The sequence below is a fragment of the Podarcis vaucheri genome (genome assembly GCF_965113315.1).
Source record: "Podarcis vaucheri genome assembly, chromosome: 1".
NCBI lineage: Eukaryota > Metazoa > Chordata > Lepidosauria > Squamata > Lacertidae > Podarcis > Podarcis vaucheri.
This window is the reverse complement of record NC_138759.1, coordinates 89,585,178-89,612,455: the sequence shown is the minus strand read 5'-3', so window position 1 is coordinate 89,612,455 and position 27,278 is coordinate 89,585,178. Positions and strand designations below refer to the sequence as shown.

The 27,278-nt window shown below is 43.7% G+C and overlaps 1 long non-coding RNA gene across 1 annotated transcript; it reads left to right on the top strand.

Annotated features, from left to right (window-relative positions):
- The first annotated feature begins 19,927 nt into the window (after nucleotides 1-19,927).
- Nucleotides 19,928-21,652, top strand: LOC309532121. The gene is made up of 2 exons (XR_014219601.1): nucleotides 19,928-20,068; nucleotides 21,457-21,652. It is a non-coding gene; the product is annotated as an uncharacterized lncRNA (long non-coding RNA).
- The last annotated feature ends 5,626 nt before the right edge of the window (nucleotides 21,653-27,278 follow it).

The window sequence follows — 27,278 nt, the reverse complement described above, 5'->3', positions numbered from 1 at the left end:
AAGACGGGAGCGCACCCCACCATGGGGATTCGAACCGCCGACCTTTCGATTGGCAAGTTCTAGGCACTGAGGCTTTTACCCACAGCGCCACCCACGTCCCTCATTACAAGGAGCTAAAAAGAAATGAATATTCCATTACACTAGAGGGCCCTGAGAACATTGGGCTTTGTTTTCCCCTTTTCATCTGAACTCAGTGTATACACATGCTAGGAAAAAAGATGCAAAGGTTTTTTCATATATAGCAACTTAAAGCTTTGCAGAATTTGAAATGGTGAGGGCATTCTGTTTACAAGCTAATTGCAATTGGTAAGAAAGAATTGGGTGCTGCTCCTCAATCATAACGTGCCCACAACTTCATTGATCTGTATAAGCATTATCCAATCTATCATCAATTCAGCAAAGATGAGGGGGCAGAGAGAGAAGGCCATCTTTCAAGCACTGCCTCTCCCCATATAAATCGACCCAGACTCTGTGTTCATCATCTGAGGCCCTTATTTGTGTGCCTTCTCCATGGGAGGTCCGGAAGGTGGCAACATGAGAACGGGGCTTTTCTGCAGTGGCTCCTTGTCTGTGGAATGCTCTCCCCAGAGAGGTTCACCTGGTGCCTTCATTATATATATTTTAGGTACCAGCCGAAAATGTTCCTGGCTGATTAATATTCTAGAGCCTTTTAAATGTGTTTGTGAAGGAGAGGGGGTTGTTGTTTTGTTGTTTCTGTTTTAACTATTTATTTGTGCTTTTACCTTATTTTTTACCTTGTGAATCGCCCTGCGATCTTTTGATGAAGGATAGTATATAAATCTATAGTATATAAAGGACACGGGTGGCGTTGTGGGTTAAACCACTGAGCCTAGGACTTGCCGATCAGAAGGTCGGCAGTTTGAATCCCCACGACAGGGTGAGCTCCCGTTGCTCGGTCCCTGCTCCTGCCCACCTAGCAGTTTGAAAGCACGTCAAAGTGCAAGTAGATAAATAGGTACCACTCCGGCGGGAAGGTAAATGGTGTTTCCGTGCACTGCTCTGGTTCGCCAGAAGCGGCTTAGTCATGCTGGCCACATGACCTAGAAGCTGTACGCTGGCTCCCTCGGCCAATAAAGTGAGATGAGCGCCGCAACCCCAGAGTCGGTCACGACTAGACCTAACGGTCAGGCGTCCCTTTACCCTTTAGTATATAAATCCAATAAATAAAATGGAACAAAATCTTTCTTCTCCCTATCTAGCTGAGGTAGTGGTCTGGCTTGCTGTGCTTCTTTAAGCAATTTGATTGTGCTTGCTCCTTCCATCTGTAGCAGAACCCTTCCTTTGGACATACAGTTAAATGAGGCACAGGCCTTTTCTCCAGTAGCTGCTGAATTAGTTGGTCCCTACTCTGTCCCATGATGTCAATAGCTACAGTGGAAACTTCCCACACAAATGTCTTGAGACCAGTTGTGTGGAAATGTGAGGGGAGCCATGGTCCTGGGCCCAGAATTCTGAGGGGGTACAACCTGGCACCCTCACAACAGGCTCCCTCATAAAGGCCATGTGGCTGCTGCGTTCCAGAGTCACAACTCCACATCTCTTTTGCAATGTTTAGCTTCATTCTCCTTTTGGCTAATTTCAGCAACATCAGAATTTTGTGAGATTCCAAACCCACATTTGTTCTTGTGAGATCTTTGCACCCAAATCCCCCGTCATATCAGCTACTGTTCATATACGGATTGATTATTGCTTGAAACCAATGTAAGGCCATATTTTCAATATCAGAGGAAGACTAACCTTTTTAAAAATAAGAATAATAATAATAATCCACCCAGGGACTGGACAAAAGGATGGTGTGAAGTTGTTTTTCTGAACTTTGTAAACTGTTGGATAAGATTGGAACAGGTGACCTAGGGGTGAATGTTCCATATCCTATTACCAGTCTCTGGAGCCGCAGAGTCCCCACTGAGGAAGTTTTCCATTTAAATTCTCCCCATCCACCCCACCAGGACTTCCTCCTCCTCCTTTCTCTAGTTCATGTTCCGTGTGACTAGAAATTGGAACCATTAAAAAGGGAAGCTCTGAATGAAAAAAGAGGAGCCAGAGTTTATTTTGTTTTCTCTGAGAGAAGATCCGGTCACTGACCATCCTTAGAAAACTGACTCCAAAGTTTCCTTTAGAGAGTTCCAAGTTGGAAGGGGCTCTCTTGTGCTGAGCTATGCTCAGATGAGAGAGGAAGGCTTGTTAATGGTTTCAAGCACCATGACACTATATCTAAGGCACTACATCGACATCTAAGAGTGGGTCTATAGTTGGGCCAGCCGAGACATTCTCTTGCTTTGGAGCAGATCACAACAGGTGACATTTCAGCAACAATTGGGGAAAAAAAGAATGCTCTCATTCAGTTCAAGCTTATGTTGCAATGAATGAATTTTGCAGAGTGCCACTTGAGCCCAAGCGGAATTGCACACTTAATTCTGGGAGGAAGCTAGAAATAATTATCAGTTTCTTGTCAGTTTCTGGCTGGGATCATATATCAAAGACATAAGATGTATATCAACATCAAACGCCAAATGGATATGGGCCCAAAATTTGTGGATTTCAGGTATGCCTGAACCTGCTAAGGGAACTATTTCCCCAACAACTCTTTCCAGAGGGGAAACGCTGTAAATAAGAATAGCTGGTTGGGGAATCTGCATGCATATTGCATTATGTTTTAGTATGGGTCAAATGATACCGAGATTTTAACATCCCCCTTCAACATTGCCACAAAGTGACCTATCCCACTGGTGACAGCCCATTGCTCCAAGGTGAGCTGCCTTCTCTGTAGGAAGGTCATTGTAAGTGCACCAAGTCAGGGACAGGAGTTTGTCCTCAGCATGATTGACAATACAAGTATATTCACAGGTAGGTTTATGGTTTTTGTTGACTGTTCTGTAAAATGCTACATGTCAGAGGATCAGCCATTTGGCCTGTCATTCTGTGGGCATGGATTTAACCCTAGAAATACCTAGGATCCAATGATCTCACTATTCTATTTGAAAGCTCCACATTAGAGATTGGGAAACTGTGGACCTCGAGGTGTTGTCCAGCTCCCATCATCCTTGACAATGAGAACATCTGGGAGGCTGCAGGATCCTTAACCCCGTCCTATATTCGCCTTGCTTCCTGAAGTCTTTGTAGCTAAAGTTTGCCTAGCAAGAAAGGAGCGAAAGAAACCAGTTTGAACGGGCTTTGTTTTTGTGAGGCAATAGTAAGAGGTTAGCAATGTATAAGTGATATGTTATCTAATAAATCCCTGTAAAGGCATGTAGCTTCAAGAAGTTACTGCTTTCGTGCTTTAGTTATTATCTTTTTAAAAAATCTATCGTTGCTATTATTTCAGCTTTGAGAACATGCAGGCAGTGTGCCATGAGCCATAAAACCACCACCTCCAATGCGTTAATTTTTGATGGGGAACGATTAAAAAAAAAAAAAAAAACCAAGAGGAAGATTGTAGCATTTGACTGCTATCCAGAAGGCCCTGAATAGAGCTTGGCATTTGGCATCCGTTAATTAAGCGGCAAGAGAAGCATCTTAAAAATTGCAGAGGGATAATAGAAACAAGGCTGGGGTAGGAGTGGTAACAGGGAGGAGGCAGTACGTAAACATAAAAAGAGGCCTGCTAGATCAGGCCAAAGGTTCCATCTGACGCAGCATCCTGCTCTCACAGATGACTATGGGAAGCCCACAAGCAGGAACTGAGGCAACAGCCAGGGATTCTCAGCATTCAGAGGCACACTGCTTCTGACCATAGACTGAAGAAAGCACACCAAATATCCGGGTCTTAGCACGGGTCTACAATGAGCTTACTAGGAGTTTTGATTTGTTATGCTCTTCCATGGTGAGCTTTTGGGATAAGTAAGTTCCAAGTCACGGTTGGCATCCCTAAGGAGATGCAGGGGAGGCGTGGCTCCATTCCTGATTTCCCCCTGGCCTTTTGTATATATTTTGAATGCCCACTTATTTGCTATCCAGCCAGTACCATATGAGAGGCTACATGCCTTTCCACTTTGTCTTAATTGACGGTTAATTGCATCTTAAGTGCTGTAAAATCCTTATGTTTGGCACATATGAAAAAAAATGTTTTGCTTCATTTGGAAACTAAAGCTAATGATGGGCGGATGCCACTCAGCTCTCCCTCGAACTCCATTAAAGCATTTTTTGTTTTCATTTAACTTTTCTGGAGAAAACTTGAAATGCCCTCATACTACTTTAATTCCAGTGCAGGCCCCCACCCTCCCTGCCTTAGCAATTATGTGTACCATTCAGAATCATAACTTCAGGATGTATCAAGATCACTTAATGTTGATTAGCTTACGTACAAAATATTACACCAAGGAGGTTTAGGAATCTACATTATGTATATGTGGCATATGGCTGTCTAATATAGAGGGGTTGTAGCCAATTATTTTTTACTCAGAGTAAACCCAGGGAAATTAATGAACTTTTGTTAGTCATGGCCTTAATTTTAATGGGTCCACTCTGAATCTGATATACTTTGAAGATTTCAGGGCATTTGTTTTCGTCAATTCAAGATTCTAGCCCTTAAGATAAAGGTAAAGGGACCGCTGACCATTAGATCCAGTCGTGACCGACTCTGGGGTTGCGCGCTCATCTCGCTCTATAAGCCGAGGGAGCCGGCGTTTGTCCGCAGACAGCTTCCGGGTCATGTGGCCAGCATGACCAAGCTGCTTCTGGTGAACCAGAGTAGCACATGGAAACGCTGTTTACCTTCCTGCCGGAGTGGTACCTATTTATCTACTTGCACTTTGACATGCTTTTGAACTGCTAGGTTAGCAGGACCAGGGACCGAGCAATGGGAGCTCACCCCGTCATAGGGATTCGAACTGCTGACCTTCTGATCGGCAAGTCCTAGGCTCTATGGTTTAACCCACAGCACCACCCGTGTCCCAAGCCCTTAAGATAGTGGGGAATAAAACCTGAAACTCAGGGCCAGTTTCTGCTAAAAACAGCCCAGAAAACAGATGTATTCAGATACTGTTCAGGAAGGCCAAACGCCTTTGCTCATCTGCCAAACTTCTTTGCTCATCAGCCATTTAGGGAAGGCTGTCAATGTTCCTTCCAGACCATATGTGATCGTTTCTTAGGAGCAACTAAAAGGCTTGTTACTGTGAGGTATGAAAAGTAAGCAGAACTCTTGTCCTTAAAACACATTGCCACTTCCTTCACCCCAACCAGTGCTTTTTTCTGGGGGTACTCAAGGTACACAGTACCTGCACCTCTTTTCTTTTTCTTTTTTTAATCTAGAAGAAATGCACTGACCCCATCCCTTTCAATTTGCTCTTTAACGTTTTGATGAGCAGGTCTTTGAAATTGACTGAGAAGTCTCTCCACCCTCCTGCTTCCCAATATGGAACTCCTGGCTTCCTTGCATGGCCCTGCTCCATCTTCACCAGCTGCTGCTCCCCTTACAGCATCCACATTTGTCCTTTCTCAAGACCCCTTGAATCCCAAGTTTCCTTCTCCACGCCACAGTTAGATCTAAGGCAGAACAGCGAGTGTGGAACACTTAAGATTTCACCCAGTAGAGGGGAGTGTCTCACATATGGTGCATGCAAGTTAGCTAATTAAATCATCTGAGCAGCTTTAGGCACTGCCGTCGCCAGGTGGAAACAGCATTTTGCCACCCCTTCCTTTAACACCATTACCTTTTCATCTCCATCAGAAGTGCTCAGGGCAAAATACCCCAGCTGTGCAGCAATTTAAATGAATGGAGGACCAACAAGGAACCTAACCGGCTTAGGCAACTCCAAGCAGCATATCCATCTGGACCTTGGAGATTTGCTGCTCGTCTTCAAGCCATGACTGCATCAAATTCCCAGTTTCAACCAATCAAAAATCCCTTTGCAATCCTCTTCGATCATTGTTTTTCTACTTTCCAGACAAGCATGGCAATTTTTCCCTTGGCCAGGAGTATGTTCTTCAGCACAAACCTATTGGGACTATCAGTTATCTGAGAGATCCATTGTAAATTACCTTCTCTAAAGGGTAGAGGCAATGCCATTTGCTACCAGCTCACCCAGCTCTTTACCATTTGGCTCTCCAAATGTTCTTGGGCCATAGTTACCATAGACCCCCAGCCAGTAAGGCCAATGTTCAGGGCTGGGAAGAGTTGTGGTCCAGCAACATCTGGAGGGCCACAGGTTCTCCATCCCCTATGCTGGCTAGCTTCTCCAGCCCATTTTCTAGATTATATTGCCTCTGGATTTATCCACGTAGGGAATTCAGGCTGGGATCTGCTGTTCTGTCAAACTGGCATATTGTTACTAATATGTTGTCAGTATTGCCAAAACGACGATGCTTTCGTCACATCTGCTGAACACTCATCCAGGAAGCTTTCAGTGTTTTTAACATATTTTTTTCTCATCAAAGCAACAAGCATTCTGGATTTTTTTGCCGCATATTTATCCCCATAATAGTTAACCTCTTCATGCCTAACTAGTCCTGCAATCTCACCCATTTGTGTGATTGTGAACATTTCTTGCCTAATGTTTGTGGGTTCCATTGCACTTCATAGACCAGGCTTCCTCAACCTCGGCCGTCCAGATGTTTTTGGCCTACAACTGCCATGATCCCTACCTAGCAGGACCAGTGGTCAGGGATGATGGGAACTGTAGTCTCAAAATGTCTGGAGGGCCGAGGTTGAGGACGCTTGTCATAGACCAAAAAAAGTGGATGTTCAAGAACAGTTAAGCATTTACATAATGTTAACACAATCGAGTCTATGTTGCATTGTGACTTAGAGTAAAAACACATGTGAAACACCATCTGGGGTTGAATAATTAAGAAGCCTACATGAAACCAGATGGAGGATCCACTGCTTAGTACTAGGACAACCTCAATTTGAAAAGAATATCTCCTCTGTTCTTTGCTCTTTGGTTCATCTCTAACTCTGATTTCTGGTCACCAACCATTCCTCTCTTTCTAATGCAAGAATTGGGAAAAGCACACTTAGCAGGCCCAGACCATTCTGGCTCCTTCCCAGCTTGTGAGAAGTTGATTCTCCTAGAATCATTGGATGAACTGTGGTGTTCTTGATAGTTGTATTGTGTGTGTGTGACCTTATTGTAACCCAGACCAATCCTATCTTAGAATCCAATCCCTTGCACCTTAGTTCTTATTTTATCTGCTGTTATATGTTTGTATCTTCCCTGAGTGTTTGTTTTAGTTTGTTAGTTTGTTAGTTATTAGATAGGTCACTTCTATTCACCCCACCCCACTCTGACCCTTGTTGTGTTTGTTTTAAATTCAGTATTACATATTTGTAGGTCTGTGTGTCTCTGATCAATCTTTTCTGCCTTTAGTGGTATAGTTGCGCGCGAGCATTATGTTAGTGTACACTTTCAAATTTCAGTGAAATATTGCCCACTCCACCAAGGATGGAACAAGATCAGTTCTCCCCCATCCCAAATCATGGGATACGTCTTTCTGAGATTTGAGTCTTCATTACCTTCAGAAGGGGCTAGTATACCTGAAAATTCCATCCATTTCTGCCAAAATAAAACTTTTTTCACATACTCCTTATATTCAATGGGGAAAGTATTTGAAGTTTTTGGAAACCGCAGCACAGCTTCATCTCACATCTGAAGTGAAGTGAGTCTTGTCCAAAGTGGCCCAAAGTGAAACAGACCCATATCTGAAGCACTGAAGTAAGTGCCAAAGTGACCTTTCCTATGTACATTTTTAGTACATTTTTAGCAACGGGCCATGAGATAATGGATTTTTTGCCCAGTACACTGTTCTTTGTGTGCCTGTTTCTCCTTTTCTGAGAAATAAATACTAGGCCAATCTTAATTCTATTAGTAATTTCTTGGTTGTTTTTCATTGCAATTGCTTGTCCTAGGGGAAGGGACTGGAGACAACATTTTTTTTAGCTCCTAACAAAACAATCAATTAATTTCCAGCCCTCTGAAACACCTATTGATCTCAGACTTTGTAATTTTTTAATCTTTTCTTTTTCTCTTTGTGCTCTGGATGAATACATCAGAGGGCCAAAGTCGAGGCATGTTCAAGGTATATTTCTAGAAAGGTGATTATCCTATTTAAAATTTCATTCTGTTACTGAATAGTAATTACATGTCTTCTACCAACAGTCCTTTGAAGTGTTTTCCAAAATTGTACGCAAGCCACAATACGTAAGCATCATGCAAGGAAGCAAGAAAAGAAGAATGTGGGATGGAATTCAGTCTTTTGCAATTCCTGTGTTTACCTTGACTTCTCCCACAAGGAATGAAATATTGAAGGGAAACATCCACATTGTTTTTCTTTAAAAAATCACATATAAGGAAAAAATCACACATGTAGGAAGTTGCCTTATACCGAGTCAGACCTTTGGTTCGTCTAACTCAATATTGCCTGCTCTGACTGGCAGTGACTCTGCAGGGTTTCAGACTGCGGACATTCCCAGCCCTACACAGAGATGCCTAGGATTGAACCTGGGACCTTCTGCATGCAGAGGACATATCCTTCCACTGAGCTACCAACCTTCCCGAACATTGATAAGCCTGATAGTTGAGATTTGTTTGGACTGCAACCAATACTTGAATCCACAGAGATTGTTTTTATGTTTGATGCATTACTGTATTTTAATATTTTGTTGGAAGCTGCCCAGAGTGGCTGGGGAAACCCAGCCAGATGGGTGGGGTATAAATAATAAATTATTATAATTATCATCATTATTATCATCATTATTATGACAAGTAGTGCAGCAGCCACACACTAACATAACATAAAGCACCTGCCGTTTTAACCAACGATGCTTCCAAATTGTAAGGGAAAGTGATATTTATAGAGACAGTAGAAGCTATACCTCCCATCTGACTTCACTCCCCAGATTGGAAGCTTCCTGGTTCTTTGATTGTCAGCAATGTAGGCACTTCCCCACCAAACTTAAGTCTGTTCTCAGTCCCCCCTCCTCACACACCTGCCTCCCTTCCTACTTGCAACCAGCCCCCCACCCCGGGGGGGGGCACTGCCTTTCTGCTTCTTCCAGCTTTGTCTCAGCATTGTCCTTGTAGAACTCAGCCAGAAGGAGGATGGAGATTAAACAGAGAGAATTGGCTCTGCAAGTCATCAGCTGCGGCCCCACCTATCGTTGGGCTCCCTGCCTCCTCCCTACCAGGCCCAATGGACACCAGCCACAAATGGCTGAGAGGAGGTGGCAGACTGGAATATACCACTTGGGATTTCAGGTAAAGCGATACACTGCTTTTGAATTAGCAATCAATAGTGGCATTCCTCATTTCTGTATTCCAAACTGGTACAAAACATTCTGCTATCTCATTCTGTCCCATGTGAAATTGCTCCCTGCTTGTAGAAAAACAGCATATTGGGGAAAAGGTTCTAGAATTCAGCATTTTGCCTGCTTTACTGGTTCCACTGGCTGCTCTCCTTCTCCTTTTTTTTGTCACGGCTTACACCCTGGGAGAGGACACATGACCAGGCAGCAACATGAAGAGAAGCGCAATGAGGGAGGCTTTGGGGCTTAGTAGTTTAGGCCCCTGCTGGTGTAGGGGCAGGTTCCCTATAAAGCTGACTCCCAACGCCAGCCCTACCAACACATCTCCTGAACATAGTGCTCTGTGCATCTTTTGGACTCCAAGACCCATCATCTCTGATGGGAGCAGTAGTCCAAGACATCTGGAGGAACCACACTGGAGAAGGCTAGTATAGCATGCCACAAAAAGTCCACTGTGGCAAGATAGCCTCCATTTGGAAATTATATACACATGAAACAACCAAATATTTAAAAGGAAAATGCCATTACATGTGGCTTAAGACTTGAGCAAAGGAATCTGTTCCAGAAGTCTGTTCGACTTCTAAAACATTCAGAAACGAAACCGTGGCTTCTGATTGGCTGCAGGAAGCTCCTGCAGCAAATTGGAAGCTGCGGAATCTATGCCAGAAGTTCGGCTTCCGAAAATCATTCAAAAACTGGAACGTTCACTTCCAAGTTTCGATTGTACGGAAGCCGATTTGTTTAGGAGCCAAGGCATTTGAGATCCAAGGTACAGCTAATCATATATAATCATATATACACTTTCCTGGGAGTAACTTCCGCCTAATTCAATGGTACTTCCTTCTGAGTAGACATGTATAGGATTGTACTGCATGTTAGTGCTTTGCATCTGTCATTTCTTTATTTTCAATCTGTACTTTTGTTCAATATGGGGGTGGAATCCATTTTCAAAAAGGACACCTGAAATTGGTTTCTTCATCAACAACAGAGAGAAAGATTAAAGTGGACATTCTAAGTGCATATTATTAATCACTGCCCAAATGTATATTAACCAATAACGTTCCTTTTACCTGGAACAATAATTAGGTTAGGGAGAAATAACAAATTGACTCAGGAGCTGGGACACGTCCAGAACTGCCCCTGCAGGAGATCAGAACGATGTGGGGATGTGCGAAGCTGGAATATGAAATAACATGTGGTCAGACCTGTCCCAGGCTTGTGCAATTGTTGCCAAGATGAAGTGAAATCATTATTTTTATTTATTACACTTGTATCCAGGATGGAAGGATTTAAATCAAGGCCATTCTAATCCCTGATTTAAATAACAAAGTGGGGGGAAAGTCTGGTTTAAATCCTTAATTTATGTCATCATCATTACCCCCATTTTGAAATATATTTCCTGGACAAGCTTTCAAACTAACTGGTCGCTGTGATTAATAATTAAAGCAAATTGTTTTGCAGCTCAGCGAAGCCTTTATACAACCTAGAAACATGATCCAAAACCTTTGCCCAGGTAGCCCTTGAGTCCTTTTGTACTGTAGAATTGCATCTGCTTGGAGAAAGGCTGTGCTCTCAGTGGGACTTACTTCCTGGTCAATGTGCGCCATAATAGGCTGTAAGTGCCCAGAGCTTTCCAGAAGGAAGTACAAGCAACAGGACCAAATCAAATCATACGACCATGGAGTTGTAGAGTTGGAAGGGACCTCGCAGGGCATCTAGTCCAACTCCTCACAATGTAGGAATCTCAACACACACAGTCCCATAGTATTTCTTCATGAGATAGGAAGTAAATGTCTCAACTATTTATCGCCAGGCCAGGCCAGTTGGGCACAGGGCACCATTGGAAATATGGTGACTATCTGACATGCCATCCAGAAGGAAAGGCTTTAGCAAGGGCACCACTTTAATGGGAATGCAAAAGGGGGGAGGTTCAGCTTGCTGTGGTGGCTCCATTTAGGACAAATGTGTCACACGGGGGTTGGGTTTGCATGGAAGAATTTGGAGCAGAAAGAATTTTAACAAGGATTATCCACATACACAGGTAAGGAAACTGTGTTCTGCAAGTCTGAGCTTTGTCTGCCCCATAAACTCTTCTGGCATTCTCTCTCCCTCTCTCTTCTGGTATGTATATCTCTGTATGCAGATATGTAGGTAGGTAGATTAATAGATACATAGATTCACACAGATACATGCACATACTGTGTGTAACACACCATGCACATATACTGTATATAATAAATTTTTAAAATGCTATCAAGATGCAATCACAGAACATATGTATGTTGTATTTGTTTTAGGAATGTAATTCTATTATTGATTTTATGCTGCCCAGTGTCATTACCATTCATATAGGGACACGGGTGGTGCTGTGGTCTAAACCACTGAGCCTCTTGGGCTTGCCAATCAGAAGGTCAGCAGTTTGAATTCCTGCAGTGGAGTCAACTCCCATTGCTCTGTCCCAGCTCCTGCCAACCTTGCAGTTTGAAAGCATGCCAGTGAAAGTAGATAAATAGGTACCACTGCAGCAGGAAGGTAAATGGCATTTCTGTGCGCTCTGGTTTCCGTCTCGGTGTCCCGTTGCGCTAGAAGCGGTTTAGTCATGCTGGCCACATGACCTGGAAACACCAGCTCCCTCGGCCTGAAAGCAAGATGAGCGCTGTAAACCCATAGTCGCCTTTGACTGGATTTAACTGTCCAGGGTCCCTTTACCTTTGCCTTTTACCATTCATATATTGAACACCTGAGTGGTATTACCACATATCTTACCACATTGCCATTCTAAGAGATTGAGGGAGGTGTTCTTGGTGAGTTCCAGCACCTCTTTTTCTAGACAAATTGAGACACACTTACTATGTATACATTTGTTTTCCCACCAGTTAGGTTCACCTGTTGGAGAGGCCATTAGGATTGCCCTGTGCTCTGTGGAAGGCTTGCGAAGTGCTGAAAGTCAACAAGCTCTTTCTGTTTCAGGGTCTGGGAGGCTGCTGCCTTTGGGCTGCCTTTCCATTTTAAGTGCATTGATTCCCTTCCAAGGTCAGCTTCAGATATTCAATTATTGCATCTTGAGTAATATAAAACATGTATTACGTGCATGCGCATGAGCACACATGCATCACACACACACTTACTTCCAGTGGCTATTAAAACAAAATCCTTTGAGTCTGTGGCAGCGGCAGGAGCAGCTACAAGCAGCACCTCCTGTTACAGGGGATCTCGTTTCATGGGCCAAAGCAAGAAGTCACGAACAGTTCAGTAATTCAGAAATAATCTCCTCCGTAAAGAAGAGACCCTGCACTGGCTCCCCTGGGGGTTTCCCCTTTCCTGGCCCAAACAGCTGTGTTGGTATTTAGACATAGGATACCAGCTCAGCTTCAAGTTCCAGCACAGCCTCGACTCACATCCTGCAGGCTTTAAAGTTCCCAGATGGTCTGCACAGGGCTCAGCCAGCCAGCAAGTGCTTCTATCTGGTGTATAATGCTTTGGAATGCATGTGTGTCAGGGGGAAAGTTGGAAGGAGGAGGAGGAGGAGGAGGAGGAGGAGGAGGAGGAGGAGGAGGAGGAGGAGAAGAAGAAGAAGAAGAAGAAGAAGAAGAAGAAGAAGAAGAAGATGATGATGATTCCCAGGACATTTCCTTTCTCATCTCTTCCCCACTCTCAGACAGAAACAACCCTATCCTTGACCTGAGTTAGTTGCCTTACATAGTAAAGGACCCACCAATTTGCCCCAGGATGCACCTGAGCAGAACCACATGGTCCATTAGAAGGGACCAAAGCTACAGGAAAGCCACAAGGTAGATGCTGGAAACGGTTCCTGTCCTGGCTTCTCTCCATGCCCATCCAGCTGCTTTTGGACACATAGTCCTGAGCCTGTCCATTCAACATGCCCAATATCACTCCCAATTAGGAACGGGGAGAAATTCTATTCAGTTGGCATCTGAACGTCATTCTAACCCATTTGCACTTCCCAAAACAAAATACAAACCAAAATGCACCTATCCTTCAAAAGTCACAGACTTTTGCAAGTGTCTTGCAAAAATAAGGCAAGATTTCTCGCAAAAATGGGTCTGCCAGAGAAATGTGGCACTAAAATGCTGATGAATTTCCATGAGGACTTTTTAGCTGCTGTTTTGAAAATGGATCCAGCCCACATTGCCATTTCATGTTCAGTATCATGCCAGTAATTCTACCTCCAGTTCTCTTAATGTCCACTTTAATGACCATTGTAAAGATTTGGATTGGACTGGACTGGAAAGTCCACTTTTCGGATTGACAGCTTCTACCTCCAATTGGAATACTGCCTTTCATCACTATTCTGTTCGTGTCCTACATTCGTCATTTGCTTTTTCAAATGATCATTTGGGGGGGTGGATCTTTGAAGCCCAGAAAGGTGTCAAAGTTGCAATACATGACAATCTTGTTCTACCTATCTGTTGTCCCTAAACACTCAGCATTGGGGGGATAATATCCCCTGGAGATGTTCCATCTCTTTTCCTTGGAAAAGACCACGCTGACTTAAACACCCCCTGGAAAAAGCAAACGAGAGACCAAGGCAAATGCATGACATTGAAGGTTCAGAAATGCCAAGTTCAGTAGCATGCATAAAAACCATCTTAACCTTCCAGGTCATGAGATCAGCAGCTGGAAGTGGAAAATCACCACCAATAAATTGTAATGGAGTGGAGTGATGAATGCTACTTAGAACGAGTGGATTTCAGAAGAGTATCAGCAGCTGCTTAAAAGGCAAGGCAGCACTGAACAGAAAATGCCCATGTATTTACTATCAGGATGCTCTGAATGCAAAACTGTCCATTTCTTTTTTCTATTAAACTTCAGTCTGTCTCCATTTTTCTGCTCCTAGTGATGTTGCAGGATGAGGGGGATCATATTGGAATAATCAGCAGAATAAAGAGATGAGGAACCTGGGATTTTGATGGACATAAGTGGAGCTCAGTGAGAAAGATATCACCCCAAAACAGGCCTCCCAAACTTGCAACTGATCCATCAAGCTGAGCGTAGCCCACCAATTGCCTATGATGATCCACAGTAAGGACTTAACATACCTCCTGTTTTCTGTCTGCTTGGGACTCAGAAAACAAGGGGAGTTGTCAAGCACCTGTAGGACACAGGAGCTGGGCTGCATTAAGCTCCGTGGATCACAAGCTGGGCAGCCGATGATTGCAGCTGCTTTTATATACTGCCCTTCCTCCCATTTGAGCCTGAGGCTGCTAACATCCATCCCAATATGCATAAAACAATAATTAAAATAAGATAAGCATGAACAACAGAATGCAATGTAGCAGACATTAGAGAGTATACTGGTCAACTCCAGCTATGTACCAAAACCCCAAAGAAATAAGTATATTTAGAGTTGTTCCCTGGATGATAACATGGCAGAGGATAGGGGTGGGCAGCCAAATCTCCACAGGGAGGGAATTATTTGTGTTACTCAGAAGTCACCTAATGCTGTTATCTGATGATGGGTCTGCAGGTAGGAACAGAACCACAGCAACATAGTGCTTCCAACTCAAAACCCACAGAGTCATTCCGGAAGGATAAAATCTTCAATGGGTTCAAAAACAATGGAGAGATCAAGGAGAATCTAGAGGGCAGCACTTGCCAGCCCTAACCCTCTCCCAATAAAGGTCATCAATCAGGATGTCCAAGGATGTTCCTGTACCATACTCAGGAATGTCCTGCTGATGGATCACCTTTCCCACCACAATGTGAGGTAAGGAGGAAAACCAGAAATGCAGAAGGTGGGAGACAGCAATGGGTCCACCTTTAAGTTCTTGTGGCACTCTCAGCAAACACAGGAGAGGGGTTTTGCTCAGAAAACCATCCACCACCTTTCTGTGGAAAGGGTCATAACCCAATGGTAGAGCCTCTGCTTTGCATGTAAGTTCAGTCTCTGGCGTCTCTAGGTAGGACTGTTCCCCAATTTGACACCCTGTATGACCACTGTTGGGACGCAGGTGGCGCTGTGGGTTAAATCACAGAGCCTAGGACTTGCTGATCAGAAGGTCGGCGGTTCAAATCCCCGTGACGGGGTGAGCTCCTGTTGCTCGGTCCCTGCTCCTGCAGTTCAAAAGCACGTCAAAGTACAAGTAGATAAATAGGTACCGCTCCAGCAGGAAGGTAAACGGTGTTTCCGTGTGCTGCTCTGGTTCGCCAGAAGCGGCTTAGTCATGCTGGCCACATGACCCGGAAGCTGTATGCCGGCTCCCTCGGCCAGTAAAGCGAGATGAGTGCTGCAACCCCAGAGTCGGCCACGACTAGACTAGACTAGACTAGACTAGTCAGGGGTCCCTTTACATATGACCACTGTTAGTCAATGTGGACAATACCAGAAATGGTATGAGGCTGCATCCTACAGTCCTGTGTTTCTTTTGTTGACCAGAGATCCTGTGATTGGTAGTTTCGGTTTCTCCTGGCTGAATAAATCCAGATGAATTAAAGCCACAAATCCCAGAATTCATGGTAGTACCAGAGGTTTCTGAGCAAACTCGGGAGATCTCCCTTTTGTGGTGGGGAAAGCCAGGATGAAATTGTTATTCAACAGGGGTGAAAGGAGCTTGGGTAAGTCCAAAAGCCGCTGCAGGGAAATAACTAATTGGGAGACTAACTAAAATGTCACAAAATAGGGAGGGAGCTTTTGATCTCCTTAAGTGATGCTGAGTAGACAGCTGTGTGAGAAAACGTCTGATATTCCATGCTGTAATCCAGTTCATCTCCAGCTTCAGTCACACGAGATTGTCAGTAAAACGAAGAAACACACGGTAAAGATTGAAAACAGATTGTATGACCCCATGGGTCTTTTTGAACTATATGAAATTCTTCATGACCTGTAGTCAACTTTGTGGGTCAAATTCTGTAGCAGTGTTTGTGGGTCTTCCTGTTTTGCAGTCATTCTTTGCTGCTACCTGTGACAGTAGTAAGAGGAGCATTCTTTATTTTCCAGTGGCAATTCTCTTTTCCCCAAACTACCTGTAGACACAGCAGCATCATTCAAGGTTGATGGACAGGTGCTTCATTCCTTCTCGGGGGCGCCTAGTTAGTGACTGTGGCAAACAAATATGCTGGACTAGTTGACTCTTTTGTCTGACCAAATCTGTTCTTCTTATATTCTTAGGCTCCTTAGAGCAAAGTTCTTGGTGCAGAAGCTCTTAGGATGAGCAATTCCATGGTTGAGAACCACATGAGGACCCACACTCCAGCAGGGGAACAATCTCAAAGAGCCACCAGGACCCGCTGCTGTGATTTAGGATTTAGACTTGCTGGAGAAACTCAGGTCAATGGAGGCTGCCTTGACCGTCGGCCCTCCAGAACAGTGGAAGAGAGCATTGCACAATCTGCATATTGATAACTTTGTGAACAATCTTAAGAATTGTTTTAAGTCAGCAGTGGGGAAAGTTTGGCCCTCTGGATGTTGCTGAACTGCAACTCCCACCAGCAAGGGCTGCTGGGCGTTGTAGTTTTGCAACATCTGGAGGGTCAAACGGTCTCCACATCTGTTTTAAATTGATGCGAAATCAATTACTGTGTCTCATCCTTAGGGCATGTCCACACCATACGTTTAAAGTCCTCTTATACCACTTTAACAGCCATGAATTCCTCTGAAGAACTATGGGAAGGATAATTTGTTAAGGGTGCTGGGAATAGTAATTCTGTGATGGGTCTCTTAACTCCCAGCACCTTTAGCAAACCACAGTTCCCATGATTATTTGAGGGAAGCAACGTCAGTTTAAAGCGGTATGATACTGCTTTAAATGTATAGTGTGGATGTGACTATCATCAAATTTCAAGCAACAGCCTGTAAGCTTAATGTCTGTGAGCCTCAAGAGAAAAGGAAATGGGGAGAAAAGGGAGAAGGAACTGTTTTCTTTTTTTCTTTTTTCCTTCTTCCTTTCATCTTCGCCCACCAGTAAATAAAGGGGATAAGTGGAGGGTTGACTCAAGCACTTCACTTCCCCAAGACCCTCCCTTTCTCCTGCTTTCATCTGCAACCACCAAAACCCAAATGCAAGACACATGATCTGGGACAAAGGGAATCTATGATTCCCCAACGGCCTGCAAGTCAGCAGGGCAGGCTGCCCTTGCTTCAAAGCCATCGAGCTGTGAATGTCTTTAACATGTGACACTGCTTAAATTCTAAATGTTCCAGAATTTTGGCCTCTAGGCCATCATGAAACGTCAAAGTGAACAACAGCATCTGGAGCTAGGGACTGGGAAAGTGGGGCAGGGCTCACTTTTCATGCCGCCCTAATTACTTTCAAAATGCGTCCTGTCGAAATCAAGTCGTATAAGGAAGGATAGAAAGAACTGGGTATGTTCACCTGGAAGAAAAGAGGATTAAGGGGAGACATAAGAGTGGCTATTCCAGATGTGAAGGGCTGGCCGGGTGGAAGATGGAATAAAACTTGTCCGCTGTTGGTCCAAGGGGGCAGGACTGCAGCCAAATGAGTGGAAATAGCAGGGAAGCAGATTTTGGGCATCTGAATTTATTAGGCATCTGCTGTTGTTTTTCAATGCTGCTGCTTGAATTGTTGCTGGTTTTGTCAAATGTTTGGTATTTTAGGCTGCATAAGGCAGTCCTATGCCTGCTTACATGAGATGAAGCCCCATTGGAATCATCAGGACTTACATCCGAGAAATCAAGTTTAGACTCAGGCTGGAGAAGTCTCCAACAATCATGTTAAGGCTTTTGACAAAAGGAAACACTGTCGGGAAAGGTTTATCCAACATTGCTCATGAGTTGTATTGATGTTCCTATCTCTGTGAATTGATTGTATTTGCTATTTTACCATATTGCATTCAGCCTCCTTATATAACAGTCATATTCACTTCCAGATGAACTATTTCTGTAACAGCTATCTCCATACCGTGAAAGTGAGTTTTCAAAAACAATGGTATGAGCTCTAGATGTTGTGGTTTGTACTGAACAAATTCTACATGAAATCATTTTTCCTATGGTTCCATATATTTCTAATATGTCATCCCCACACTCTCTTTTCTGGTGGAGAATCTGAATTCTTAAACTTTCCTCTGTAGGGGAAGCATTCTGAGCCCTTGATGTCCATCTCTATACCCACTTGAATAGCTGATGTCTTTATGAAGCATCTGCTCTTATTAAGCCCCAGAACAACAATTCATAAAAATATAGCTTCATTTTTTTTATGTGGATGGATATTTCAGCTTGCATTGTACATAATTATTTATTATACCAAATAAAAGTGAAAAACCACATGTTTTGACAGTTTGACCATCTTTCACACTGATTACAATATTGATTTTCCTGAGGTGATTTGGGTATCCCTATCTTTGGCAACAAAAACTAATCTGTTGTAAATAATTGCAGTTGGTCTGGCCGAGCTGATGAAATATCTTAATGGGAAGAAATGTGAATGGGTGCGACTTTTCTGAGTGCTGGAGATCCAGTGAATTGAAAAATGAGTTACGCCTGATGGGTTTAGTGGAGTTCCTGTTGAGCAATTATATTCCATAAGGGTCCTTCATTGTACAATGTGCTATCAATTTTCACTTTATACAGTAGAGGGGATAATGGCTTCAGGTGCAGACTATGAGTTGGTTAGGTTCTCTCTCTTTTCGGCTGGGGAATAGAACAGTGATTGTTTAACATCTGACTTTTCTCACATAGTTCTCACATTTAGATTTAGTGCTGCATTTTGCATGCATCATAGACCTGATCTGGGTTTTCATTCTCAATGACAGGAACGTAGCTTATCTCTAAAAACTAACAACCCATGGATACTAAAGAGCTGTCGTCAAATGCAATATACTTTTTGAAACCCTCCACAGGCCATTTTTAGGTATTACGATTCTGCAGAACTCTAAACTATTCCGCAGATGTATGTTTGTAAGAAGACTGCCTCTTTCCCAAAAAAGGCCCAAGTTGCATACTCGACGCAGCATGCAGAATGGTTTAAAAGTATGATGCATTAAGATGGTTAATTGTGTGCTTTCACATTATCCCACATTCTACAAGTTAAAACAAAACTAAAATATAAAAGTGTGGTTGAATTCTAATTACATCAGTCACAGGGAAATAAAAAGAAGAAAGCATTTTAATTTCTTTTGTTTGGCCCACTTTAATGCACGCACAAAGTTGGCCTAATTTACTGACATAACACACAGTTTGCCGACATCATTTGTGGAGGCTCCACTGGAATGGACATTTTATTGCTGTATTTCATGAAAGATGACATGTTGGTGCCAAACCAATCACTTGGTATGCCTTTCAAATCTTTTCCCATCCAGAAGGGCACTGGATGGGTGCAGCAGTGGATGCCATGGTGTTGCTGTATCACTGACCCCATCTGACTGAGTTGCTGCAAGCATACTGGCATGCAGACGAGTTAGAGGTGTGGCAGCAGTAGGGGTTTACACTTCAGCAACTCAGTCGAATGGAGGTCAGGTGAGTCGTGCAGCCCCACCACCTCATCCTCAATATTGGAGGGAACGATCCCATCTATTTCATGGTTGTGGCCTTGCTGAAGCAGTAGATAAAATTAAGACATTAGAAAGTACACCAGTACTATACAATGGTAGCCTGCTACTCAAAAGGGGTAGAATAGTCAATCTTTGGTAGAAAATCCGTGAATTCCTTTAGCCATGGCCTTGTCCAGTCTACTCACAGCTTGCCACAATGTAGTTCGTACTGTGGAAAGACCATCTAGCTATGGGTCCAGCATAACCTGGTCCTGTATTTCCGTCTGGATCCTTTCCATTCAGCCTAGTAAGGCAGAATCCAGTATGACTCCAGCTATGAAGGCTTTCCTGCTGCCGAAGGTGATATATTTTATATGTTAGGGAAATGTCAATATGACTGTTTTAGTTTGCTAGCAAAATGCACTCTATTTATGTAATGTTTTCAATATATTTATTACTACATCTATCTTTTGCCTGTATATTGACTTGACTGTTTTTGTGAGCCTCTTTGAGCATTATTTGGAAAACTGTCAAATAAATAACCTTGATGATAACAATGATGAAATCCCCATCAAATTTCCAATATCCCCCCCCACCTATTCCACCTGTTGACCCACTTTCTCCTTCCACCCCACAAAATGCCGTGTCATAGCTAGAACCTGAGGATCATCTAAAGAACATCACCCTGGGCTTGGAAATGTTGCATGTCACACCCTGCAAATGCAAGTTTGCACTCACCAGTCCGTAGCAACTGCAACAATTGCCCAGCCATAATTACTGGTCATGACAATCTCTTGACAAGCCTACCTAGTGACACTCACAACAACAGCATCTCACTCCTTTGTTTTACATTTTATTACATTTCCGCCCTGTGGTGAGACATGCCTTCGCATCCACATTTTTCAAACAGAGGGCTGTTGAAAAGTGTCGTTGAAATCAAAGATTGTGGGGCTATTTTGATTTGCTAATGAAACTTTTGTTTCTCCTTTCCAAAACAAATGAGGGACATTGGAACATTTGGACTCAATCTGAGCTGTTCATCCGTCAACTGTAAGATTGCCGCTGAGCCCAATATATACTTGGAACTGGCTCCTCTGAATGAAATGAAGGAATGTGTCACTTTCCCTATTAGTAAGAAATGAAGTCCTCAAAGACGACCTGCATGGATAAATGATATGTGCAGCAGATGTTAAAACAGAGGGAGTGGGTAGAAACAAGCTGGCTCGCGCAAAACAAAACAAAAACACAACACAAAAATTAAAAACCTGTTTCTCTTTGACATTTTGCTCAGCTGCCTCCCAAATCTTCTAGGAAAAACATTTTTTTCTAATTTTGTTATTTTGGACTAATCTTAACTTGCTTTTATCTAAAATTATGTGCATTTTTAACATCTGCACTTATTTTGGAAACACTTGAATGCTGTTGCTTGGGGAAACTGAAATCACATTGAAAAACTCTTTGCAAGGCAGTGAAGAAGGAGCTTCTAAGGATCCTGAGTAGGGAGGATTTAATCCTCTGAAATAGAGGCAAACTGGCATGCTAATAAGGCAAACAGAGAAGGCATGGGATGGGGGAAAGGCACCCCAGAATAAGAGGATTATATGCCTAGAGGATGTCTGCGGTGGAATGGCTGTAGGGCTAGTTACTCTTAAAACGATGAAATAACTTTCCATCTTTGATTGCTTTATTCTGCTTTGGAGTCTTCAAATACACAGCTGACTTTATCCTCCCTCCATTTCCCTTTCCAGTGATGTCCACCCCATGGCAAATATTATGGGCTATGAATGATTCAACCTGCATTAATTCAGTGCAAAAGTGAGAGCTGCGAGTCAAACATACATTTCAAATTGCTAGCCCTGGTTGTTTGAGTAATGCATTTCAAAATGTGTACATAATTATCTGCAAAATCAAGTGTTGATAAAATAAAAGTTCTCTGCCCCTGCATGGCTTTCTTGATTTTTGATTTGTGGCCCCCAGACATTTAGAGTGTTTTTCAACTAAACAATTGTGTGAATGGAACAACTGTCTTTCTCCGCACTCTCTCTCTCCCCAATGTGTTCCTTGCTGCCCCCAAAACTACCCCAGAGGGTTGAGGGACCCCCCCCCCAGAACAGACTTAGTGGGTATGTGGAGGAGGGAGGGGGGAAGTCCCAACACAAAAGCAGAAGTCATTCCCCATGCCCAGTGGTTTGACTGAAGACCACCCATACACACTCACTGTTTCTTAACTTGTATCCCTACATTTCCTATATATTACTGCCATTCTTCATACTGCCAAAATCATCTCTCACACCCTACCCCCCAAAAAATCCCCACCAAATATTCAAAAACCATGTTGAATCAGAAGAAACAAAATGAACAACTGATTTGCATCTTTCAGTTTGGAGAGCAAGTAAAGGAGAGCTTTCTTGGTCCAGGTTAACATGTGATTTAATAAGGACTGGTACCTTGGAACACAGACTTCAGTTTGTTGCTCAGCACTTTGATTCTTGCCCAGCTCTACTATCCATGGGCTTGCATCCAGAGGCATGTACTAAGCCCTCTGTCTCAGTGAGCCAAACTCCCAAGCTGAAAAGCCCACACACATGGAATTTGTGAAACCAGCACTAAGGATTTCATGTAAAACTGACTCTTTTTGTTTTCATCTCTGGGTTGAAGCAGGCAATGTATGGTGGCCTAGGGGAAAGTCTGTAATAAGGAACGCTGCAGTTTTCAGAGAAAATGTAATATAGTTAGATCTATTTGGAGCAGATCTTTTAGGGAAGCTCATCACCAATCTAGCCTCCAAAGAAGCTTTTGCAGCCCATTCATCAAATTCAGAATTGCTTCTGGTACAGGAACGGTTGAGGAGGGGGAGGAATTGTGCTGTATTTCATCAGTGGTATGCCTCCTGCTGGTTCATATAGGCCCTGACTGGTGCTTGACTCTCTTGACCACTGATGCTCAGCCTGGAAGCACTCATAAAGGTCACTCATGCTCCCAGAATCTTATTGACAAAATATATATATGAAAAGATAGAGTAGCCAAGGAATGAGGAGAAGGCTTCAGACACTTCCTGCCTAAGGGGCTATTTGCTGGAACGTTCTGCCAAGAAATGCATTGGGGGAAGCAGATGTTAGTGTCCAAGTGCAGATGTGAGCATCCGAGATCAAGGCCAAGATACAGACGTTTAAAAACTTGGCCAAACACCGGACAACAGATCAGCTTCTGGAACATTTGATCAAAGATTTCAGTCCTCAAAACACATGCCCTTTAGTACTCTCCTTGAAGCGCCTTTGCAGGCTGCGGGGTTTTTCTCCGACTGTTCCAGAATAAATTGGTTGAGGATTGTAGCCAAAGGCATTTAAACAATGTGGCTTTGAAAGCAAACACACAGTTAATTATGTAATGGGGGGGCGGGGTCTGATTCTCAGATAAGAAGTAATCAGTCTAACTGCCTTGTTTCCATAAGGAATTGTGTGCAGGGTGGTGGTAGATTGTAACTCTAGGTGCTTGTATGAATTTTAAAAAGTACTACTGTGCATATAGTTTTTTACAGTATGTAGAGAAAAGCAGTGATGGATTATTACTTGGAGCCAGGATGTGGACTATGGACTGGTCTGGACCTCTAAGAATTAAGCTTTTTCCATCCTGTATTGTGGTATAAATATCATACTTGATCCAAGACGTCTACACTCTTAATCCATCCAACCCTTGGGCAATATGAATTCTTTCATATGTCTCAGTGTATACAGTTTGGAGGCCACATAATTGTTCAGATCTATTGAGCCTCAGAACTATGCAGCGTGAGTTTAATAAAATGGCACTGGGCTGTCTATCGCTGTGGTTTGAAGTGGAACCTCGCTATCTAACAGTGAGGAAATGAAGCATTAAGGAGGAAATCCAGGCACTGCGGTGAATGTGTGAAAGACATCACTCAGGGAAGTGGCTCGTCTAGCAGACAGGAGGGATGTGTGCAAAGACATGAAGGAAAATAATTGAAAGCAAATCTAGGCTTTTAAATATCAGAACAGAGGAAGAGCCTGCTGGATCGGGCTGGTCGCCCATGAAGTCCAGCATCATGTTCACACAGTGGCCAAGCAGATGCCTGTGGGAAGCAAGCAAGCAAGCAAGCAGGACTCTGCCTTCCTGATTCTCAGCAACTGATGAAAGGAATAGTGCCTCTGACAGTGCAGGTGGGACAGGGGCATTACGGTTAGTAGCCCTGCGATCCCTTGTACTCCATGAATTTATCTACAGTGGTACCTCGGGTTAAGTACTGAATTCGTTCTGGAGGTCCATTCTTAACCTGAAACTGTTCTTAACCTGAAGCACCACTTTAGCTAATGGGGCCTCCTGCTGCCGCCACACCGCCGGAGCATGATTTCTGTTCTCATCCTGAAGCAAAATTCTTAACCCGAGGTACTATTTCTGGGTTAGCGGAGTCTGTAACCTGAAGCGTATGTAACCTGAAGCATATGTAACCCAAGGTACCACTGTAATCCCCTTTTAAAGCCATCCAAGTTGGTGATCATCACTACCTCCTCTAGGTTCTATAGTTTAGCTATGCACTGTGTGAAGAAGTGCTTACTTTTATCTGTGCTTAATCTTCCCTCATCCAGCTTCATTGGTTGTCCATGAGTTCTACTGATAGAAGAAAGGGAGAGAAAAACTTTTCTCTAGCCACTTCCTCCATGCCATACATAATTTTATAAGCTTCTGCCAGGTTGCCTCCTAGGGATCACCCACATTTACCTTTTGCCTTGTGCTTTCTGTGCACAGGTCTGCAGTTTAAAGCTCTGTGTCAGAGCGCACATTTTCTGCCCCACTGCTTTCCTCAGGAAAAATCTGCTCTTTGATGCTTAATTGGAACAAAGAGTGTAACCACTAAGTACAGTGGTACCTCGGAACTTGAATGGCTCCGTTCTCAAACGTTCTGGCTCCTGAACAGCAAAAACCCAGAAGTAAGTGCTCCAGTTTTCGAACGTTTCTCGGAACATGAACATCCGACATGGCTTCTGCTGTACAAAAACCTAGCTGTCGGCTAATCGGAAACTGTGCCTTGGAAGTCGGATGGTCTTCCGGAATGGATTACGTTTGAGTTCCACTGGCAAAATGTTTCATGCCAGTAGGACATTGTTGCAAGAAGAGAATGCAAAAGCAAATTGCTGGCAACTCTGTGCTGGAATCTGTTGTGGAATCTGTTCTGCTAGTTTCCACTAGCACAACTGTTGCACTGGATTCCTTCGCTGCATGGTATTAAAACTCACCCAAGAGATCTTGTACTAGCAGACAGAGAGTTCTGGATACAGATGCTGAAGATTATACATTTCTTTCCTCCCCTGCCTCCAGAGGGTGCCCACGGCATCATAAATGCAATTATTAAATTGACGGAAATGTTTTGCGTGGACAGGCGGAGTCCCCAGATCCTGCACGGTCCCCCCGTCATGTGAATAACGACTCAAGACAACGTGCTATGGGATTAAATTGGCCACAACTTTATTAAATTTCAAATGTGGGTAGACCTTGGCTCAGGCATTGGGCGTTCTCCCTCCCCGGTCCCCAGCCGGGGACCTAGGGAGCATCAGGGTTATCCAGTGTGTGGGGGGGGGATGGGCCGGCTCTGGAGAACATATGTTCAAGCAGAGATGGCCGCCCCCGTAACGCCGCCGCCGCAGGAGGGAGCAATGACGACCTTTCGGTGTACGGCCAAAGCCTCCCTTCAGAAAACCCCTTTAACGGGGAACCCTGGAACCCTGGTATCGCCGCCGCAAGAGGAAGATGGACAAAAGGATTCCGCCCAAGGCCTGATACCGCCAAAGTTGTGACGTTTTGCTACGGGAAAGGCGAAACCTGCCAATGCAGGGAAATTCCTTTCCGGCCCTTTAACAGCGACCTTAACGTAGCAGCGCCCGCATACCTGTGAAGAAAAGTTAACCTGCAAAACCTGTGAAGAAAAGTTAACCTGCAAAATAAGACCTTAACTGAGGGTGGGTAGGGTGGGAGAAGCTCTGGAGCCAAGTGTGGATTCCTAGGTAAGATCCTGCCTCTATTGTGTGGGCAGGTAATCCCTCTCCTACCTGGCCTGGTCTCCTTGGCAACACTTCCCCCAGGTGGGATTGGACAACTGACTGATGTAGGTGGAGACCTCCAGGTATCCCACCTGAGGGAAGGCAAAGCCAAGCCTATGCTGTTGGAGCCGCTCCAGATCTAGGGGCTGCACGCGTCCACGCAAAGGGCGCCCCCCATTTCAAGCGGGGAGCGGTCATTGCCACAGCTACTACAACTGCTATGCAGGAGCCAAATGCCTTGGTGAAGAGAAATGTCTTCAGTTCCTGTCGAAATGGCGATAATGCTGAAGCAGGCTTCCCTGCGGAGAGAGAAAAAGGCCCTTTCCCAGGTCACCACAAACTGGCCCACACCCACTGACACACAATGAACAAGGCATTCCTGCATATCTTAAAACACACGTACTTGTGAACAAAGCCGGTCATCGATTTATTATTAACATTTATTACTACTATTGTTACTGTAATTTATTACCTGCTCTTTATCCTAAAGTCCTAAGATGGGTTACAACAATTAAAACACAATATTTGAAACAGTTTAAAACAGCTTACAATGACTGAAATAAGGTGGATCCTGAAAATTTACATCTCAGGTGTCAAAAGCCAAAGTAAACAGATGTGTCTTCAGCATTCACCAAAAACTGTATAATGATGATTTCAGATGCACTTGTGTGGGGAGCAATTTCCACAACCAAGGGGCTGCCACAGAGAATTCCCTCTCCTGAGATATTGCACCTTTCACCCTAAGGTCACAGATTTGGTTTCAAGATCAGATAGTGCAATGAAATACAATCAGTAAACACACAATTAAATTACTGAAACATTTATGCCTAGTATCAACAATCTCCATCATATTATATTTAATCTCTGGTGCACATTATAATTATAATTAACATCTGCTTCTACTGCCCGAAGGCCCAGTGAAATAAAAATGTATTCAGCTGTTGTCAAAATGGATTCAGCATGGGAACCTGCCTGGTCTTGGGGTCGGGTGGTGGTGGGCTCATGCCGGGACTATGCATACCAGGAATTCAAACTTTGAGATTTGTGACATGAATTGACCTGATCCATACTTTGGTCACATTCACATCTTCCATGATACATCACCACTACGATACCACTTTAAACAGCCATGGCTTCCCCCAAAGAATTATGGGAGCTCTACTTTGTTAAGAGTGCTGAGAGTTAAGAGACCCTTAGTCCCCACACAGAGCTAGTTGCCAGGTTATTGGTGAAGACGGCAATATCCCAAGTGAGACAGGAATGGAAGAAATTATTCAGCGTGGAGTTCACAGTGTTCGGGGGAACACCTTTTCAGCAGTAATTCACTATCTTATTCCTTGTAGGCATGCAACAAACACTTCACAATATTGACACTATAGGTTGCTGCTTCAACACTTGGTCTGCTAAGGGTTCGACCTTATGCTTTTGTTGATATAAGTCCAGCCCTGGGACAGAGTTATGAGGTTTGAGCTAGGAGTAGTGGTGTGAACTGAGCCTGGATCCTAGGTGAGCCTTCCCAG